Raw genomic sequence first — 10,929 nt, forward strand, 5'->3', positions numbered from 1 at the left:
ACCTATTATTCCAGAGACTTGAGAAGCTAAGGAAGAGGATTGCAAATTCAAGGCCAAATTGAGCAGCAGCGGCACGCCTAGACAAGAAGTAGGAACTCGGGTCTCGGGTGCTGAGTCGAGTGTCCTTGACATCCTCCTCATGCCTCGAAATACCAGAGACCTCGGGGCCCTCTGCCAGTGAACATGCACCCCGCAGTCTGTTGGGAAACCATTCTAATCTATAACTTGCACTTTCTAGAAACAGGATGTTCCTTTTGACTGTTGAAACCCTGATGTTAGCCTTCCACGGAGCTGTGAAGAAGACAAGTGGTATCTGCCACTCTTTCCCAGATTCCCTCCGGCTCTCCTTTCTGCCCACTGCCACCCACTCCCACAGAGTCTGCCCTAGTGTTGTCTGATCCTTCCACAGGCAATAGCCCAGGAGTGCATAAACACATGCACTTAAGTAGAAACTCCTGGTGACCAGAGACCCTTCACAGCCCTGGAAAGGACCTTGGCAGGTCGACTCTCGTCACTGGACAGGCAGGTGGGATGACAGGCAGATGGGAGAAAGATTTTGGGCACCTCTCTATACCTAAACTGTGCCCAAAAAGTAATCAGCAGCTTCAGCCCATGAGAGACCCTCTCCCAGTGGAAGATGCCACAGGGTGAGAACTCTTTAAATCCTAGCTGGGAGGCAACGGAGTGTGTCTCAGCTTATCAGAGCCACCATCCCAGTATACTTTGAGGTCAAAAGGAAACCCTACCTGTTTCCAACAGTAGGTTTAGTTGAAGCCATCTGTGACCTCATTTCCAACCAGTAGTTAGAAGTGGAAGTTACCAGAATGGAGAGACGGTGACGGTGGCAGGGGCACGTGTGTACACACATGTGCATGTGTGAGCAGGCCTGGGGATGTGCTTGGGCACTCGGGGAGGGAGCTGTGCAGGGGCTGAGCTGACGGGTGGATGGAAAGAGACAAAGAAGGTCACTCGCTCCCCAGTGAATCATCAGAAGTTGCTCCAACTGCGTCACCAACTGAAAGAGGTTAGAAACCTCTAATTCAGTGAAAGCCACAGCGAGATGATCCTCAGCCCTGCTGGAAACCAGCTTTTCAGTAAAACCTTGTGTATTCATGTGTCTCTGAACAGTATCCAGGCCCATTTTTTCCATTCAAAGAATTTTCAAATCCATTTCCTTTTGCAAACACCATTTAAAATGGGCGCATCGTGTGCATACTCTGTGGTATAGGGTCTGGCAGCACAGTTTCGGATTGTTTGTGTGTGTGTGTGTGTGTGTGTGTGTGTGTGTGTGTGTTTTAAATCAGGATGCTTGGCCTTTTCTATACTTGAAGCAACCTTTTACGGGCATAAGTACACAAGCCAAGTCCCAATTTGGCAGCCCTGAGGAGCAGCTTAGCACCATCATGTACCCACCCAGCTGAATTTTGCACCACCCCAAAAAAATAAATAAATAAATAAAAAAGCTCCATAGCTCAGCATTGAAAGCAGGAATTTTCTGACCCACGCTGTAACCTCAGAACCACAGTGCCAAGTAGACAGGGAGAGATCAGATATGGAAACTTGGTTGATCATCCTCAGTTGTTAAAAAAATTAGAGTTCTGATGGCCAAGGGAACAATCCAGGCCGGCCCTAAATACCAGTTGCTGCTGAGATGATTACGAAGAGCTTAGGTAAGCACAGAGTTCCAGGTTTTAACAGCTTTGGCCCGGGAATGTGGAGATCTGCCCGTCATGGTTGTGTCTAGAGTCACTGTGTGTTAGAGCTCAGAGGGATTTCTAAAACCCTGTGGACCACAGCAGTTGTGGCTGGGAGAGAAGGGGACGGCCAGGAGGGGAACCAAGGAGCACTGGGTGCTGGCACCACTCCATTTCCACTTCTTGACTTGGGTGGCATTGACACCCCCACCAACCCTAGTGTTGGCTTTGTGGAAATTCACATGTTCTGTGCATGTGTGTTCGTTACTTTTTAAATATTCTTAAAGAATTATTTAGTCCCAACCTTTCTGCTATGAACCCAGTTGTGCTCCTCCTGAAATTCATAAGCAGAAGCCCTAATCACCACTGGGATGCACCTGGAGAGCAGGCCTCGTGTTAGTCCATCTTGGCTCCTGTGACCAGACACCTCAGGCAGGAATGCATCGCCCACGGTTCTGGGAGCCTGAGGTCCAGGGTTGAGTGACTGATGAGGGCTCACTCTGCTTCAGGGACAGCACCTTTCTTCGGCAGCCTCATGTGTGGCAGGGGCAAACAGTTCCCTCTGCGGATGAGGATGGAGTCCCATCCATGAAGGCTCTTCTGTCCTCGTGACCTAATTCATTAGCTCCTAGAGACCCACCTCTTAATTCTATTCCACTGGGGGTTTGGTTTCAAGATATGGGATGTGGGGAAATACAACCATGCAGGCCACAGAAGGCCTTTATCGGGCATTTTAAGGTTGAATGAGGGCAGAGCCCTGATCCAGAGGGAATGTTCTCCCTCTCTGCACATGCTCAGAGGAAAGTCACAAGGACACAGCAGCCATGCATGAGCCCAGAGCACAGCCCTTAGCAGCAACAAACCCAGCCAGCGCCTTAACGTCAGGCTTTCCAGCACTTTGAGAGCATAAATGATTATTGTTTAAGTTGCCCAGAATGTGTTGTCATGGCAACCTGAGCAGCCACCTTCACCTTCTAGGAGGGCAAACAAACCAAGACACACACACCAAGTTATAGGAGCAGACAGAGGATTCTCCTTATCAGTTGAGTTCTCTATCCAACATGTTTTCATGATTCATTCTGGCCTCTGTATTTTGTGGATTGGCTGCATGTTTCCAAGTGGATTGGAAATCATCACTAAGGATGATGCCTTAAGCCTCCTGTCACTCACACACACTCACACACATACACACACACACACACACACACACGCACACACGCACAGGGCTGAAATCATGGTAGATGCTGGCCTATAAACCAGGCTTACCATCCTCTGTTCACACTGACTAACTACAGAGCCACCCTGTTCCAGGGAAGCCCTCCCCTGCTCTCCATGTCACCCTCTTCTTGTTTTCACTCTCTGGTCTCCTTCCTTAAACAGCTGCTGGTGGCTCCTTTGGCTTGGGGACAACAGGTGCTTGCTTTGTTCCATTCTCCACCAGCTCTCCTGGGTGCCCTGGCCCAGGAGAGCTGGGCTCTCACTGGTCCAGGACCTCCAAGCCCAGCAGAGACCATCCACTCCCAGGAGTGGGGGGTGGGGAGGGTAAAGGGAGGGCAGCAGGGGATTCAGTTCAACAACAGACCCATCACTGAGCTGCCTCTGAAGCTAAGCCAAACTGGACAACATCAAGGCTAATTGAGTGAAATGACCAAGACGCTGGACCACTGGGAAATCTGAGCTCTTCCAGCGACAAGAAGGACCCAGCTCAGACTGCTTAAGGAAGCAAGAAAAAAATGATGATGGGAATGGAGAGGAGGTAACTGACCCAGAGAACCTCCAGGAGGAGCGAGCTGCAGGCACCATTGGCTAAGGGCAGGAGAGGAGGTCAAACAGGAGGAACAGTCCCAAGACTCAGGACCCACCATCCCCACCTACGTTGACTTCATCCCTGATTCCTCTCTTCAGGGGGATTGGGCTGGAGGAACTTAGAGGTCTGCCCATCCCTTGGAGTCTTCTTAACCCATCTAATATTATAATATAGTGAAACAATTAGCAACCACAAAGATGTGCATTCCTAGAAAGCTTTGCCCCGTATAGACAGCCTTGTGCCCCAGAAAGGCTCGACTCCTGCAGCATGAAGAGCGACCTAGTTATGTACAATGCAGAAGGAAGCTAGTTCTCTGACACTTGGGATTTTGCCAGGTAAATAGTCTCATATGAACCCACTGATTAGACTTTTGTGTATTCGTGCTTTTATAAACAGGTGACCTGGGCTAGGAAGGTCACTGGGCTGCCAGGAGTTCTTAACAGAATTTAAATGTTGGCCTTTCACACTGGCCTCTGCAGGCATATTCAGGGAAGCGGCTCTAGCCCCTTGAAATGTCAGGATGATAGAATCCAGGAATTCACATCTGACCTCCACAGAGCTAAAGACCAAGGGCCCGATTTTGGCCTGGGTTCCAAGAGTGCAATTCAGCTTCCACATTAACATTCTAATTGCTGCTTCCAGTTTCTGTTTTCCTAGCAATGAAATCCACAAACCTTCCATATCTGAACCTTTGCCCAGGCCAGGGAGCTGAGCCTTCACATTGAACTTTATCTTGCGAGAGTTAACAAGTTGGAATCCAAATACAGCAGTCTTATATACCTATCAAGATTTATTATCTATTTATGTCCACGTTTGCACCAACAGAGGTTTAACAGCCTCTGTTTTACCAGAAACCACGCAGACCCAGATACTGTGGTTTTGACAATGTTGATATTGAAAAGAAATGTGTTATTTTTCCAGCATTGCTCTGGAACAAAGTGACCACATGTGAATGTGTTTCTTATAAGTTTAGAGATTACTAAGGATAAAAAGGGGTCTCATCCAGCCCCTAACCCCCACTGACCACAGAGGAAGACAGTCCAATGTCACATCTTGTTAACAGCAAAGGCAGCCAGACCTTTGCTCCAGAGCACCTTGCACCACGTGGTACTGTCCACTCACCTAGCACAGGAAATGCAGGGAAGGAGGTGTCGGGGGGTGGGGGGGGGGGGTATGCTGCACAAAAGCAGCCAAACTCCCAGCTCTGAGGAGGCAGGGCAGGATCATGGAGTTTTGCTTCCGACCATGTCCACACCCTGCTCCTCATCTGAGCACTTGGCAGCCTCACAGGGCACATCAGCAGCTCTATCCAGAAGCACTGTTCAGCATCCTGCAGATGGCCCTGCCTGGGAGCCAACTCTAGCATGATGGATTGGCACCCAGTATCCATGGGCGCCCAATACCCATTCTATCTTCCTTCTTGCATGCCTACTTGAAAGGCAGAGCTAAAAAGCTAAAAACTATACATCCCAGAACCCCCTGCAACTAAGATTCTGGAAGTGACTTAGTGTCAGCCAATCAGATGCGAGCATGCATCAGTAGAAGGTGGAAGCTCTTCTCTTGAGTCCCCTACGAGTCCGCTTGGCCTTGGGCCCAGGAAGCTTCTTTCTCTACAGCAGTGCTAGTGTCTCTGGCTTATGATTGCCAGCAAGCAGGGGGCATCCGTTTTGCTGGTGGCAGATATGGCATTGTTCCAGGGCTGGTGGGGGCAATGGTGGCCTTCTGCTTAGGGTGACTTCTGAACTGCAGGAGTCGATAGTTTCTTTTTCATAGAAAAGCCCACATCTTCCTTTGTGCCAATTCTGCACTCAAGATTTGAGGCTATTTTCTCAAATGATCAACTTAGAATCTGTTTCTTCAGCCTTCTTGACAATATTTTAAGTCATTTAACCTCATGAGGGTGGGTATAAATCAATAAAACTCTATTTGCTTAAATGAATGTGAGTAATTCTGATCTCTCTGAATGAAGCTTAAGTGATATTTTAGAGAGAATACCCAGGCTAGAGTAACCTACATTTATTGAGTACTCACCATGTGGCAGGAATTTAAATTGAAATCTATTTAACTCCTTCACTTTCTCCATTGGGGAAAAAAAAATCGAAGAATTGAATAATCCTCCCAGGTCCCACAGCGTGAGCAGGAGGAGGGAGATGTACCCTGATGCTCAACGAGGTTTCAGGAACATCATTTAATTCTCCAAAGTGATAGAGTGCAGGAACTCAGAGCAAACCGCCTGGTCTCACAATCCCTGCTCTGCTGCTTAGTAGCAAACAGCTTAATATCTATGTGCTTTGGCTTCCTTGCCTGCCAGGTGGGGACAAAAGAGTCCATACAATGTAGGATTGCTATAAAGGTAAAATAAGCCAGCACAGGCAATGCCAGAGTGTAGCAAATACAAGAGAACCATCAGATGCCGTCAATTTTCTTCCCATCCACAGGAGAAAACCGGATCTTTTTCTTCTCCCACTCTCAGCAGAAGTGAGCATAAGGTCATCAATGAACTCTTCTAGACACCTTCCAGAATATGATGTCAGACTACCCAATACCTTGTATTCAGATATCAGCTGCAGCAGGAAGTACAGGGTGGCTTTAAGATCCTCAGTTTGGAGTCTCGGGCCCTGGATGGGACTCCCAGTTCTGTATCTTTCTAGCTTGGGGAACTGGACCCTAGCTGAGCCTCTGTAAATCTTTGAGTCTTTGTTTCAGTATTTGTAGAATTTCACACTCTCATCCAGCTACAGGTTGGTGTCCGATTAACTGAGAAGGGAAGGCCTGCACCGCTCCCGGCAGGGCCTCCTGTTCGTCTGGATAGACAGGTGAGCAGGCACCGGAGCCAGCAAGGAGGACACCATCCTTGACACCAGGGCAGAGTCACTTCCGGGCAGGGATCCTGGATGCAAAGCGGCAAACTGGCCCCCGCAACCTAATCGCTCTTCCCTCTGCCCAGAAGTGGCACACCACATGGTGTCTTCTGAATCTGGACAGTCATGAAATGTACTTAAAGGATGCAGGCTCTTTGACCTCAGAGGGACAAACAATGAGTGAGAGAGCCCTCGGCCTTCAGAACTAAGAATCACTTAGGTGGATGAAAGGAAGCATCTTTCTTCCGAAAAACAAAGACCTTTTGGTCTTTCATAAAGAAAAATTTCCGGTAGTGATTTTGTGGCCCTCGTCAGAATGAGCTGCCCCAGCCGATAACCAACAGCCCTGGCAGCGCGATGCCCATTTGGCTGGCTGAGGCCTAGGCCACTCTGGGCAGAGGTCACACAGGAGGTACACATGCAAAACAGAGGACAGAGCACAATGCAGGGTTGAACATAGAGTATCCCCCAAGATTTCAATCCCTTTCTGGTGGGAGCTGGGGAGTCTGGAGATTCCCCACAGCTACTGGGAACCTGGCTGAGCAGTTACTCTCAGAGAAATTACACTTGGGGTTCACTGGTTGCTCCCCGACCACAATTTACCTAAACAAGAGTGAGCTCCCACCTGTCCCATTTTGCTCTGGTGACCTGATCTGAAATCTCACCCTCCCACAGCCTCCTGGGAAATGGAGCCTGGTCCTTCCTCCCCACCCACAGATTTCTCAGGAACCTCCTTAACACTCAAGATGTGCCAGCTGCCATTCCTCCAGGCTCGGGTAAATGACCCCATCGATCCTTCATCGCTGCTTGCTTCTGTGACAAACAGCCATGTGGTCACTCCGCCACTCCTCCTCTCCCACCCCCCCCCCCGCACCCCCCATCACCTGGGAGAAGCTTTGTGTGTGCGGGCAACCCTGGCACACCTATCTTCTCAAGCCCTGGACCACCGCTTCCCCCGACCTCGCTGTCCACTCCCATCCAGCAGCCCCAGGCCTTCACCTTGTGTGGCAGATCCAGACATGGCCCTTTCCAAACACAGCCGCTCTTCCTTCCAGCCCTGCCCTCCCCGTGACTCCCGATCCTCCATCATTCATCCTATTTTCCATTCACTCTCCCCTTCCGCCTCCTCTCTACTAGCCTCCACATTCAACTCAGTTTCCATGTTTTCCACATTCTTTTCCTACCAGCATTCTAAAGCCCAGTCCATCATCTATCCATCATTGTCATGGGGTGGGATTTAAATGCCAAGCCCACCTGATATCCTCTCTCCACCATGCACACCTAGGACACCGGTCAGGCTGGAGTGAGAGTCACAGAAGGATCCAGCCAGCCTGCCGTCTCCTTCACCACCACCATCTGGGCCTTTCTCTGCCTGGCAACTCTCCTCGAGGGGGGTCAGCCTTCCAATCTCTACAGTAATTATTTCCAACTCACATTGTTGTGCCTCAGATCCACTGGCTTTCCACCCTCCTGGCTCTCAGCAGGAGACGGAGAAACAAAAGACCTTAGTTAGAATAGAGTATTCTCATCCAAATCTCCAAAGCTGCCTGTCCAATTGGGGATGTCCCCCTCCTCCGGTTCAAGATGAACCTCTCCCCATAAGTTCTAGATTCCAATTCCCTCCCCCACTCAAAGTCCCATGCGGTGGGCTCCTCCAGCACCTGTGTCCTGCCCCACACCCTCAGCCTCTTTCTCTAATGACTCTTTTCAACTAGCATATAAGTTTCTGAGGTCTCTTACATCTTAATGAGCTCTTCACTCAACCTCTTGCCACCACCAGCCACCACCATTTTGATAGCCCCCCTTCACAACCAGACTCCTTTTTTAAAAAAATTTTTGGGGGGTGGTGCTGGGGATTGAGCCCAGGGCCTGTGCATGCAAGGCAAGCACTTTATCAACTGAGCTATATCCCGAGCCCCACAACCGGAACCACGTTTACCAGTTCCCATCCCTGACCATCTGAACCACAGTCATCTAGGGCATTTTATGTATATATGTGTATACATATTATATATGATTCCACCGAGTGAAATTTCTAGTAAAGGCAACACTGTAGAAACAGGAAGGAGATCATCGGCTGTCAGGGGTTGGAGCAGGTGAGCAGGACTGACTGCAAGTGGCACAGGAAAACTTTTTGGAGTGACAGAAATGTTCTGAATCTGGATTGCAACTACATAGATTTGCAAACACTCAAGTAACTGAATGCTTAAAGGTGAATTCTATGATGTGGAAATAACGTCTGTAAAGTTATGTGTGTGTGTGCATATGTGTGTATGTGTGTGTATATATACACCTATACAATTATACACCTCTACACACACGGTTTTTTAAGTCAGGGAGCAGAGGGAAAAGGAATCTCCAAAGAGGACCAGATGGAGCATAAATAAGGAATTCTGAATGGAAACAGCGTGAGTCTTGCCCTTCATACAAGATGAAGATTCCCAGGTTGGGAGAAAGGGAGTCAGGGAGTTAACATAGACAACTCTGAGTTCCTAACAAGGGATCCCAACTTCACACACACACACACACACACACACACACACACACACACACCCTAAGAACTGAGTGTGGAGGAAAGACGAGAAAATCAGGAATGAGTGTTGGAACGTGGAGTCGAACACTGATGGGCCATACCCAGGGTGGAGCCCCAAGAATGTGGCTGGACTCCAGCCCAAACAGTGCTCCCCTGTGATCTAGGCATACAGAGCCTGAGTCCCTCAGAAGGTCCCTGTGCCCCACAGCCTAGTGTGTGAGCAGCAGATGGGTCACGGCACCCTGGCATGGCACAGAGAGCCACCACACCTGGGGGACCATCCCACCTGGGGAGGTGTATTACAGAAGGGAACCAGGACACCAACTCAGCAGCACCCTTCATGCCCATAAGGGGCAGCGCACTGCCCTGCAGATGTCAGCATGAGTGGGTGGCTGTTAAGGGCCTGGACCCGTAACCCTGGCAGCTCAAAAGCCTCTGGAAAAGAGAAGAGCTTCTCTCAGTTTATGAGGTTAGAGTTTTGCTCTTCTGGGATTCAAAATAGACATGGAGTTGAGAACTTAGCTAAATAAAGGAATTCACCCTTGGCCACTGGGTTGATGAGCTGCTACCAGGAGGACGGAGGCCTCTCTCTGAGGGAGGCAAAGGGCAAAGGGTCCCAGATGAGACTGCCATAGCCTGGGCCTCCCAAATCACCCCAAACCAGCAGCTTTGTTTTTTGTAGCTTAGCAAAGAGAAATCCCATAGAGTTTTAAACAACAGGGAGGGATGGGTGTTCCCCTGTCACAGCTAGTTAGGCTGCTTACTAATTGGGGATCAGAGAAGCAAATGGCTGGGAGAGAGGAGAGGTGCCTGGGAGCCCCAAGACCAACCCTGAGAAAGTGGAGCCCGAGGGGCGTGGAGGGAGTGGGCCTCCCGTCTGCCCTGGTCTCAACCATAGAGGCAAGAGCCTCACCTCTCCCAGGACCCTCGGCCAAGAGCGAGCCCATCCTCTAAGCCACAGCCAGTCTGAGAACACTGCCACACAGAGGGAGGGCAAGAGCACCTGTCACAAAAGCCAGAGCCTAACCCAACCATCGCCAGCTTCAACGCCCCACACAGGTGAGACCTGGTGACTCACTGTGCAACAAGAGGGGTAGGAACTAGCTAGGGCAGGAGAACTGGGTTTGGGTCATGTGACGCTGAGCAAGTGACTCCACCTGGCAGCCTCACTTTCCTTTTGGACCTTGGCTGGCTGAAGAAGGCAGGGAGATGGCAGCAAGGCTCGTTGTGGTCCCTTAAAGCTGAAGCCCTGGGGACATTTCGACATGTCAACTCAGCCCTCAGTCCACACGGGAAGAGGGGTTCATGTGGACACACAAACTTCCTCCCTTGTCCCAAATTCAGGCCCATGCTTGGAGCTTCTGGGCACCAGGAAGGTGCTCCCTTCTGCCACCCCAGCCACCCAAGAGTTGCAATTGCTTTTTTCTTCCTGTTCTACCCTTTGTTATCAAACAAGTATGCTGGCACGGCAAACAGGAGATATCTTTCCTCAGAAGTTGCATCGATCAAAAGGTTTACTTCTCTCTTTTTCGAGAGAGAGAATGCAGAGATGAGAAACAGCCCTTGGAAATGAACACTTCACCAAAACAAGGCAAAACCCAATTGTCTGCCTCTAGCAAATGAAAATGATTCCCCCAGCAAATAATTTCCTTTTCTATTTGAGACAGCATCAAAACAACACTGAAGAGACACCAGGGCCTCCGTGGGCGAGTCCTTAGCATTACTTATAGAGCCTGAGTGCCTGCTTCCTCCCTTGTGATCTAAAAAGTCAATAAGGAATCAAGGGCTGCGCTACAAGCCTTCCTTGGCAAGCAGACACGTATTAGAGAGGCTTATCGCGGGGAGCCGGGCCCTGAACCCAGTCCTCCTTCTGACCACAAACCCCAACACTGCAGGTCACATTTCTGGGCACTTCCTTTTCCTCCTTCCCTAAGTGTTTTTCTTTTTCCTTTCTTTCTTTCTTTCTTTTTTTTTTAATAATAAATCTGTGCTATCCCACTTGGAATTCTTGCTGCAACTTTGGTTTGGAACTTT

Source organism: Spermophilus citellus (genome assembly GCF_964194105.1).
Source record: "Spermophilus citellus genome assembly, chromosome: 15".
Lineage (NCBI taxonomy): Eukaryota > Metazoa > Chordata > Mammalia > Rodentia > Sciuridae > Spermophilus > Spermophilus citellus.